The following is an 11,200-nucleotide window of genomic DNA, read 5'->3' as shown; positions in this document are numbered from 1 at the left end:
TAACAGCACCATCACAAGCTTTCTTTGTACGTTTCAAATCTTATTCTTGAACATCCTCAGCCTTCAATTCCAATTCTATAATTAATACGCGTTGTTGTTCCATGTCATATTTTGGTCATGCATAATTGTAATGCTTTACGTATAGCTTTAATGATGGTACATGCATGCACGCCTTCCTCAGCATATGGCTTAACTTGTTTTAAGATTTCACCTGTTTAAAGTACTACTTGTTGTTGTAGCAATGCTTCGCCCCACCCAACAGCCGCGACCGATCACAAATTGTCATCAATATCCTCTAACGGGAGTCCTAGGAAACTTGCCGTTTCAACAGGGGTGGACCATAAGGAAAGGGGTGTTAGAGGCGTTGGTTCCACATTACAATTAAAGAGATGGTTGGTGTCATTGAATGTGTCCCATTGCAAGCGGGGCATACATTTTGTATGTCGGGGTTGATTCTGGATAGGTAAGAGTTTAACTTGTTACAGTATCCAGAACGAAGTTGAGCAAGAGTGACACGCGTTTCCCTGGGGAGTATGCGTTCCTCTTCACTGGATACTTTTCCTTAAATACTGGATTCACCGGGCAATTCCCGGCATAAAGGGCCGACGCCTGTTTATGGAGTTCACCAAGGACCTGCTTGTGTTTTTTCGCTTCATACGGCTGGGTTCTCAGGTGCCGTATTTCCTCAATATGCTTACGGAGATGACTCCTTAGGCCCCTAGTGCTGGTTCATCAATCAGATGTCTGTTGGGATGCTCAGGTTTCTGGGTATTCAACAGGAACTGTTTGATCAGCATCTCATTTCTCTCCCTGATGGGGTTTATTCTCGCCTCATTATGCAGATGGTGTTCTGGGGACATAAGAAAACAGCCCGTGGCAATTCTGAGAGCAGTATTTTGGCAGGCCTGTAGCTTCTTCCAGTGGGTAATTTTTAGGCTTGGCGATCATATAGGTGACGCGTAGCACGTAATCGGCTGGCTAATTGCTTTGTATGTAGTCATGAGCGTTCCTTTATCTCTTCCCCAGGTACTGCCAGCAAGGGATTTGAGGATTTTGTTACGGCTCTGAGTTCTTGGAACCATTGCGGCTGCGTGCTCACCAAAATGTAGATCCTGATCAAACGTCACACCCAAGATTTTGGGGTGTAGGACAGTAGGTAGCGTAGTGCTATCGACGTGGATGTTCAAAATGGTCGACATTTGGGACGTCCATGTTGTACTACTGAAGTGGTGCCATCGCCGACATGATAAGAGAAATATTTTTATTCTACACATTCTAATTTAACAAAAAACTTACATCTGCATCTTGAGATTTGGCGATGTCGACTAGAGTTTTACGGCTGGATGCACAATGTCCAATAGTTTCATAATAATTGCACTATTATTTGAAATTGTTGCCTTACCACTGGAATTAACAATATGCTTGTCCATACTGCGTGAACCCAATGCAGTGCGTACAGCGTCCCCAATTGAATGCGACGCATTGATGTTGGATATGAGTTGAGGTTTACCTTGGGAGCTATCGGTACCCAAACATTTTTTACACAAAAACTCATGTACCCAATACAGGGTCTGGACGTTCATATTTATCGACACGCTGTCCGGTGTGGCCCAAATGTTGGAAATATCCAGTTGGCACTGTTGAGAAAAAATATGGATCAATGAACACAAGTAAAAGTGAAAGATTTTTTTTACCATTTGTTGTTACTTTACACATTAGACATTGGAAACGACGACCAGCATCTACAAATTGCATTTTAGCCTTGCAAACGATTACATCTAATTGGACCCAATTCACCAAAATTTACAATGGGTGGCTCATATTCACCCTCATCCGTGCGTGCCATTGGAGAGATGGTAAGTGTAAAGGACAGAGCTGTTGTTATTAATAAATAAGCTGTTGCAGGTATGTAATACAAAAAGGCCTGCAAACGAGAAATATCAATGTAATTGCCAAACACAACATTAATTTCGAATATCAATACCTAACGTAACGTGGCGAGAAGTTACCCCGATCCTGTACCACATATTTTGTGGTCTCATTGGTGGCAATAAACCTTGTTGATTAGTAATAAAAGCACCATCAGCGCTATTTTGATTTTCAAGGATAACGCTTATCGGATTAGGCATCTGATCGGGATCTAAACGGCGTTGGGCTACTGTTGCAGCTGTTGATATATACCAGTACCAGGTGCAGGTAGTTGCTAAAGAAAATAATACAAAAATAATCATCAGCAATATTTGAAATATATTAGTTGTATTAGCATACATTATAACCAGGACGTGCGGGTTTGGGGGTCGACCCGGAATGGGTGGCTGACTGGGCATTGGCGCCTGTCCAGGTTGTAATGGTGGTATCATTTGACCCATGTAACCACCTGGTGCACCTGGTTGTTGTAGAGAATAACCTGGCTGTTGAGGCAACCAGGTGAACCAGGTTGTTGTGGATAGCCCGACTGTTGTGGCATTGCAAAACCCGGTTGCTGTTGTGGTATATACCTTGGAATAAATGGATGTGGTGTCATAGCCCCACCTGGGCCAGTAGATGCGGGCGGCACACCTGGACGACCATGTTGCTCATGGCCACCAAATGGCTGTTACATAGGGTGTTGAAGTGGCATTAGACCAGTCTGTCTTGGCTTTGGACCCAGTTGCGGTGGCATTTGCTGTTAACCTGTTTGCTGCTAATGCAATTGATGTTGGTGGTGTAGCTGGCCAGTTTGAGGAGGACCAGTCTAGAAAAATAACCACATTTATTAGATAGAAAATTATTTAAAAATATATGTTTGCGTATAATGCTTGTTTTGGTGGTGGCATATGAAGCAAGCCAGGTATAATTGTTATATTTATAGTCATCTGATCGGGACCACCAGGTACAAATTGCCCTGGCGGTGTCGTTGCTGGAAGCGCTGGCGAATACATGGAAGTTGGCGCATTGGCTCGAGGCTTCTAAATGCGAAAAATATGTGCAATTATCACACCTATTCAGATTTGCATGAATGTTTTATATTTACCTGCAAAACTTATTTATATTCCACAATATTTAATGCTCCAAAATTAGCACATGTCTGCAGCTAAATTCGCGGAAAAAGTTTTAGTCCAGGGAATGTACACGATATACACTCAAAGTTTAGCTAATGAATGCCAACCGCTTTAGAATTCATTACAAGCAATTTAGCAGCACAATAATTTGTAATTGTATCACAATCGCACAATATAAATTAAATTATATCTCTAAAAAAAAATTATCCACCGCCGATATGGAACGCTAAATTAGAAATGGCAGATTCGCAGAACATTTTTTGACGTATTTGAGGGTATATACCATGTAAGAAAAGGCAAGCATATATGAATCGGACATTGTAGTTAGGCCATCTCATTTTTTCATACTAACCATTGTGGAACAATGTGGGATTTTTTGTTGTTGGTCGCCATTTTCGGTCACTAGATTTTTGCTGCGAAGTTTCCAAGCTACACTGAAATTTCTTGAAGTTCATGACAAATGTGCAATACAACTTGCTGCTGAGCCTTTAATTTTTGTTTTCAATATACAAAAACTCTTAGATACTACTAACTGTCCGAATATGTTATGTCTATTTGTGGTAGAAGATCTTGAGCACTTGAACTTTGATTTTTATTTTTTCTTGTTAGTTAATCGAAATTGTCGTTTAATACTAATTTCTCACAGACGGCTTATTGAATAATAAAGGCAATTTTCTACATTAAGACGCTTATTGAGCTCAATCTTCCCTACAAAATTCGAATCTATTATTAGGGGGACTCATGAAAGCATATAAACTTATAAGGTGTAAAATTATATCCATTTACACACGCTGTTATATGAACGCACCTAGAAATACTCTTGATAAACTTGATTGTTTATCAGCTGTATTATTGCCAAACAAAAATTTTTTGATTGTTATACAAATTAAAAAATGCCAAGATTAAGTGAAAAATCAAAACTAAAACGGTTTTACTAAGATATTCTTGTAAATGACTTTCTGATGTTGAAGATTTCTGATGAAATGTGCGCGTAAATTTATACAAATTGTGTAATCGATTTTTCATACAAAATTTGACAGTTCGTTTACGCACTAGATAAATTTATACGTTTACACACTTTATAAGGCATTTATACGGTTACATGAGTCCCCCTATTATTTCATTACCCTACAAGACAGGTACCCGTTCCCTATTCGATTACTTAATCGTCACCAATAACTTGTTCACCAATTATCGTCTTAATGACTTTTACATTGCTGTCGTGAAAAAGGTAACGCATGCGCTCTCTCAAAATAGTGTACGTGTGACTCACTCTCTCGCTCTTACCTATTGTGTTTTCGACATTCCTTCTCGCTCGATGTTATTTACATTTTTAAGTTACTTCATCAGTTATGTTTTCGTTATCGCTAACCAAAACATATACAACAACAACAACACGGGTAACTGACCTATCGGTTACCCGTATCGGTTACCTTCTGTCAATTCGCTTTTTATATGAATGAAACGCGTCCTTTTTGTTTAAATAATATTTAATTCATAAATAATGCATGTTTAAAATAATTTTTACATTTAAAATCATGTCCTATTATTCTAGTAATATTTACATATTTGCATTTTTATATTCATAAACTATATAAATACACTATTCATGCGGTGGTGGTGTTGCTCATTATCAGTTTACAGAGTCATATTAGTTTGGTAGGTATAGTAAGATCAGACGTAGCGGAATATACGCAGCATGTCAGGAGCATCACCACAATCCAAATAAGCACTGTAATTCATTTCGTCATTATAAATAACTTGTAGATGCCACATAGGTGTAACCATACTCTGAGGATATTTCCGTTCAGATCTTGTAGTGTACAACGAGCAAACTTTTCATAAACATGCACACGTAAACTTGTATTTGTTCTAAATTCTTCACCACATTCGAAAAAAGATGTTCTTTTATCCATTGTTTTCTCATGTTCCTGTGTTTGCGTAGGTACCATTGTGATGCAAGTTCTTGATTACAATATGGACAAACAGTTAATTCTAGACTTTTCGTTGTTACATCAATTGTTTCAGCGTGTTGTGCATGTATACTAAAATTCATACTTGAATGTGCTTTAGTCCCAATGGCATAATTTACATTTTAAATACTGACTATTGGGCATATGAGAAATCTCATGGTCCAATAATTTGTTGAAGCTTGGTGTAGCTGTATGAAAATCCCACAATTTTTAAATTGTAAATGTTCTAGCTTCTCTAGACGATGCATAAAGTAGAATGGCGTTGGCTATCTTCACCTGGTATATATTGATATTCGGGCGAATAAACAAATGGACCACTTATAATTGCACACCTCAAGTGCATTCGCATACATATGTTGCATATGTGAAACATATAACGATGTACCAGTGGCTTTTTATGCAGCTGACGCTGGATGAAGCATTGGATTTTGTGTTGCAAAGTTGGCGACATATGTTGCTGTTGATGGATGCGCATATTGCGAATATGTTGGTGGTTCACTTGTCATTAATTGATTAGAAGTTTCAACTTGTTGCGATTCTTGTTGTTGCTGCTGGCTGCTGATGTGGTGTTAACGTCTGTTGTACAAAATTTATTGTTGGTGTTGTTATGGTGCTGGAAAGCCTTCCGATATTGAAAGTCGTTGATTAGTGTAATCTCCACGTAGTGAACTACTCCCACGGCTGCGTCCCCGGTAACTATTACATTTGAAGGCCCTTAAGTTACAGGCATAGTTGACATCGCTTACATAACCGGTTGACTCTAAAGTAAAAACCAAAACAAAATATTAGAATCAGTGTTAATGAATAACATGTTTAAAGTAAGCTCTTACAACAACGTGATTGGCGGCTACATCCTGGAGTGCAGGATAGTGGTTCACTAGTCATTAATTGATTAGAAGTTTCAACTTGTTGCGATTCTTGTTGTTGCTGCTGGCTGATGATGTAGTGTTAACGTTTGTTGTACAATTTATTCGGGTGATTGCACATATTGTTGGTGTGTTATGGTGCTGGAAAACCTTCCGATATTGAAAGTCCTTGATTAGTGTAATCCCCACGTAGTGAACTACTCCTGTGACCGCGTCCGCGGTAACTATTACATCTGAAGGCGCTTAAGTTACAGGCATAGCTGACATCGCTTATATAACAGGTTGACTCTAAAGTAAAAACCAAAACAAAATATTAGAATCAGTGTTTATGAATAACATATTTAAAATAAGCTCTTACAACAACGTGATCGGTGGCTACATCCCCGTGAAAGTAGTGTGGTGTTCCTCCTTGTATAAACGTAGATACTGGATGTGCTCAACCGTGTAGTTTTCTTCTAATTTGAGCAAATGTATGTTCTTACAGCCACAGCTAGAATATTTGGGATATTTCTATCCTCACATCGTCAAAATCAAATTACCTAGAATGAAAAAGAAACTCATATCAGTAAGAATAGATTAAAAGTTTTTAATATAAGCCGAAAAGTGTTCCATAAATAGGGCTCCACACATAGCTCTTTTCCAAAGGCACAAGAGAAATTTCAGATAACTAGAATCAGGACCTGGTAAAGTAACTTCAAAGGCGATTTAGTCGCCACTATTTCGTATGCGCATTTCTCTGCGCTCCCTTTCGGCATGCATCATCAATTTCGTCATTACTATAAAGGCCATCTTGCTCACAGCAATCCAACAATCTATGTGTCCGCAAATTCGTGGAACTAAATTCCTAATGGAAGGTTCCTCTCCAAAAACTCTGTTTACAGACAGTCCTTCGCCGTGAAAACGAGGACAGTGAAATATTACATGTTCTGCGCTTTCCAATTCGGACGGACAGCTTGGACAGAAAGGATCCTCCTCAATCCCACGCTTATTTAGATATTCCTTGAAGCCACCGTGCCCGCTCAATATCTGTGTGAGATGGTAATTTAGTTTGCCGTGTTTTCGCTCGTACCATTCCGCTATATTCCGGACTAGCATGAAGGTCTAGTGCTCTTTTCTCGAATCTTCCCACCGTTCTCGCCACCTAACTATTGTTCGTGACCTTGCGCTTTTCTTAGCATCTTCAGATGGTCGGCTGAATCCAATGGCATACAGATCGGCCATTTCACCTGAAAGTAGATCTACTGGGATTTTCCTGGATAAAACATGGATCGCGTCGTCGGAACAGCACATGCTATTCGTATAGCAGTAATGCGGTAGGCTGCTAGTATATCTTTTTGGTGGACCATTTTAGATCTGTGCCATACTGGTGCTGCATATAATATTATAGAGCTGGTTACGTTGGATAATAGCTGACGGGTAGCTTCGCTTGGGCCGCCGATGTTGGGCATTATTCGCGTTAGGGTTCCACTAACTCTAGAAACTTTGTCCCACACCGCCCTGAAGTGCTCCCTAAAAGTTAGTTTTGAGTCAATGATTACTCCTAGATATTTCAAGGAGGGCTTTGAATTTATTTGATAATCTCCTATGGTTAGGACCAACTCATCCACAGTCCGCTTTGAGCTCATCAGAACCACTTCTGTCTTATTGCTAGCCATCTCCAGCCCCGTGTTCGTCAACCACTCCTTTATTCCTCCCACGGCGTCATTACATAATGCTTGGAGCAGATCAAGTTTCTTGGCCACTGCTACTACGACAATATCATCTGCATAGCCGACAATTTCCGTGCCTCCGGGAAGGTCGATTTCTAGCACCCCGCCATACATCGCATTCCAAAGAGTTGGACCTAGAACAGATCCCTGAGGGGCATTTACTAGCAGAAGGGAGGGAAAAGAGAGAACACTGGCGCAATATGCCAGGCCTGAGTCAATCTAAGTTACTGTTAGGGGGTTACAGCACAACTCGATATAGGGCATTAATAGGCCTCTCAAAAAGATTACCTAAGAACCCCAACGTCTATTCTTACAAGACACTGTAGACTGAACAGTCACATGCAAAAGCTGGGTATAGTATCGAACAACACATACAGATGTGATAGATCAGCAGACGGTGGACCATATCCTTCTAGATTACGGCGCAATTTCAAGACGTAGGGCTAAGTTTATGGGCTCACCATGGCCAGAGCATTCCCACATTTAATCCCTCAAGCAAAGAACACTGCTGGGGTTCATCAAGGAAGTCGGCCAGGATGAGGTGCTGTGAAGGAGATGTGCAAGTCACTGTGCAATCCTCAATAAATGATCTATCTATCTACGTTCCGGTAACAAGCACCATTGTGGTACTAGCCCCACCATCTCGGGAACTATTGATATGACTACATTAAACCTTCTAGGGATTGAATATTAATAATGCCGGCAATGCGAAAGTCTGCTAAAATGTACCATTCTCAATGGAATGCTCGATATATAATTTTCCACGTTTTAAAACAGTGATGAAAAGAGTAAAATTTACAATAATTTTAACTGGATGTGGGTAGTAAGGTGTTGATGTCCTCTCTTAACGCAATGTAATGACAACTGCGATGCAGGGAAAATGACAAAAATCTTGCAAATCTACTGATTATAATTAATTTTTCCTCCCCTTCTATGCAGTTCTATGCATACATACATATGTATTTTTCTCTCCAAACGCTAATTAAAAAAATTAATTGGTTTTCACATCAACTTCGAACTCTGTCGTATTTGCATTCTTCAGTTGATTATCAACAAAAGCATGACAAATTATCACTAAAAAATTCATACATTTTGCTTATATATTTAATATGGTAGCCAATTCACTTACCCTTTCTGGTGCGATGATTCCTGGACAATCGGGCCTGACTAGACGCGATTTTTTTTGCCTTAAGAGAGCGTGCTTAACGCGAACCCTATCATGTTATGGCACACCTTTGGTGATGCAAAAAATCAAAGAAATTTCTGCTTCTACTGCTACTACGATAGCAGAAGCAGCTCCCGGTGCCGCAACATAAATAACAGTTGCATGCCGATCAGTTGCCTTTTTTGCTCCGGCTACCTATTCAGTTTTAATTCACATTACATTATCTACTATTGCAATTTTTAATCACTACAAATCAATATAAATTACCGAAGCAAATACTGGAAAACCAAGATGCGTAGTTCCACCCTTTTTTAGGGAAACACATCCAACCAGTTTGGTACCGTATTCCAAAGCATGTTGCTTGTAAAGTACCTTGTTTTTGTAGATTTCCTCTGATTTTGGCATATTCTGAGCTGAATCGCAACCCGGCGGAGATGCTATCTATTAGAATAAAACATTTTTTTTATTATTTGAAAATGCACATACGTATGAATGAAAATCAGAAAGTAAATAATGTTGTTGTTGTAGCGATAAGGACACTCCCCGTTATCGACTTTGTTGGTCCTTTGCCGGATGCAGATCGGGTACGTTCCGGGAACCATTAAGGTACTAGCCCGACCATATCGGGAGCGATTTAGTTGACATAAAACCTTGTAGGCCATCCCGTCGATTCTATACAACTTAATATGGTAACGATTTAAAAGACGGTGCACCACCCAATTTTTATCAAAAATTATCAAACGTGCAATCAAAAGGCGCGCCTCGAGCTCCGTTTTTATTATTATTTTATATTTTTAAATTAGGTGGTGTACCGTCTTGTAAAACGCTACCCTTAATATTATTTTGGGCGCAGGCCGCCAACGCAAAAAGATGGTCTCTGCAGCAATATCTTTAATTTCCGTCACATGTCACAACTCAAATTAACTTAATGTTATTTTGGGCGAAGGTCGCCAACGCAAAAAGGTGTTCTCTGCAACAACATTTTTAATTTCCGTCACATGTCACAACTAAAAGCACAAGATATTTTTCGTTGTAAACAATTTATATTTTTTTGCGTTTCAATGTTTTCCGGAATAATTAATGAACTGTCATTTCGATGACAGCATGAAACGTCGATGTGTTAGTGGAGAGCGAAAAAAGCTTTGAATGTGTTGGTGAACTGGTTACCTCCGTCTTGTAGGGTAGTAGCTAATCGAATGCCTAATGAAGTCAAAAGCACAATGCAACTCTGTTGGCAGCGTTCCGCTTCCGTTTCCGCTTCTTAGTTTTCAAAGCAAATGTCATTGTCTGCATGGCGGAACGATACAAGGTGGCCGCATCGAACAGCTGATTATAACCTTTTTTATTTGATTTGATACATCAACTGCCGGCGCAGTACGATTTTGACATTTGTCCATCGAATTTACAAGTACATGGAATTTTGTTTGTTTGTAGGTATGCCACCATGCTCCCACCTTGTATCGTTCCGCCATGATTGTCTGTCTCATCCTTCATACTAATCGAGCAGTTACTTCTGTGTGAAAGCAAAAAATTTACGATTTCATTAGCAGGTGAAATGAGATCATTAAGTTTCTGTGTGAAAACAGTATAATTCATTTACAGGCCAGTTTGTTTTCTTCAAACTGGCCCAGAAGTTCTAGTACATATTTCGTTTTTTCAAGAGTTTTGTCTATCCATTCTGAAGTACACTCAATTAATCCGCAGGATTCAGCATATTTTTCTATTTTATTTTTGAGAAATTATTTTATTTATTTATTAAATAACTCACCATTGGGTGCGCTTTTGTATACAACGTATTTACCTATCAACAGCGTTGTCTTTCAAACACCCGGTTTTCTCGTGTTGAAGTAGTAACAATGATTCCTATTATAAGGTTACTCCTTCAAGTATATTGTAATCCGAATTAAGGTTCAATTGTTGTATTCAATGTTCCTCCATGGGACCTACATGTCTTACGCCGACTCCGAACGGCATCTGCAAGGCAGATGAGTTTCCACTGAGAAGCTTTTCATGACAGAAATAAACTCGGAGAGTTTGCCAAGCCACTGCCGGGGGGGGCGATCCCGGTGAGAAATCCTTTTCTTCTAATTGAAAAAACGTGTTTCTTAATCTTTTATGTTGCATTGCCTTTGGATAGAACCCGGGATCTTACAGACCATTCCAGAGGGAGAACGGAATAACTAGGAAACATTGATGGGCGCTCTAGAAAGGTGATTCGGAAGCGAACACAGGAAGCAGATACACCAAATAGAATTGCAAAATCGTTACTAAAAACTTAATGAGACTCTGCAGGAGTTTGATTCGCACGTTGAGATGTTGGTAAATGCGGACGCGCCTGTGGAGTACAACGAAACGGTAAAAATTCAGAGCTTTATCAATGGAATACAAGATGTTGAAACGAAGCGAGCGACATACGGAAACCCAAAACGGTATCACCTGCATTGAT

General features: G+C 39.6%; 2 long non-coding RNA genes across 4 annotated transcripts; both read right to left on the bottom strand.

Moving 5' to 3' along the window:
• Positions 1-1,787: 1,787 nt before the first annotated feature.
• Positions 1,788-2,938, bottom strand: LOC137238155 (uncharacterized). Its single transcript, XR_010949120.1, has 3 exons — positions 2,269-2,938; positions 1,985-2,203; positions 1,788-1,924 (listed from the first exon to the last, which is right to left on the bottom strand). It is a non-coding gene; the product is annotated as an uncharacterized lncRNA (long non-coding RNA).
• Positions 2,939-4,513: 1,575 nt separating this feature from the next.
• On the bottom strand, positions 4,514-9,907 carry LOC137236831 (uncharacterized). Of its 3 annotated transcripts, none has more exons than XR_010948654.1 (6): positions 9,241-9,907; positions 9,022-9,195; positions 8,719-8,949; positions 6,239-6,419; positions 5,845-6,168; positions 4,514-5,774 (listed from the first exon to the last, which is right to left on the bottom strand). It is a non-coding gene; the product is annotated as an uncharacterized lncRNA (long non-coding RNA). The 3 variants fall into 3 exon arrangements; XR_010948653.1 differs by having other exon boundaries at positions 8,719-8,945; positions 9,585-9,904; XR_010948652.1 differs by having other exon boundaries at positions 9,585-9,903.
• Between the last annotated feature and the right edge of the window lie 1,293 nt (positions 9,908-11,200).

The sequence above is a fragment of the Eurosta solidaginis genome, chromosome 1, assembly GCF_040869045.1.
Source record: "Eurosta solidaginis isolate ZX-2024a chromosome 1, ASM4086904v1, whole genome shotgun sequence".
In the NCBI taxonomy this organism is placed as follows: Eukaryota; Metazoa; Arthropoda; class Insecta; order Diptera; family Tephritidae; genus Eurosta; species Eurosta solidaginis.
This window is presented reverse-complemented; position numbering and strand designations above follow the sequence as displayed.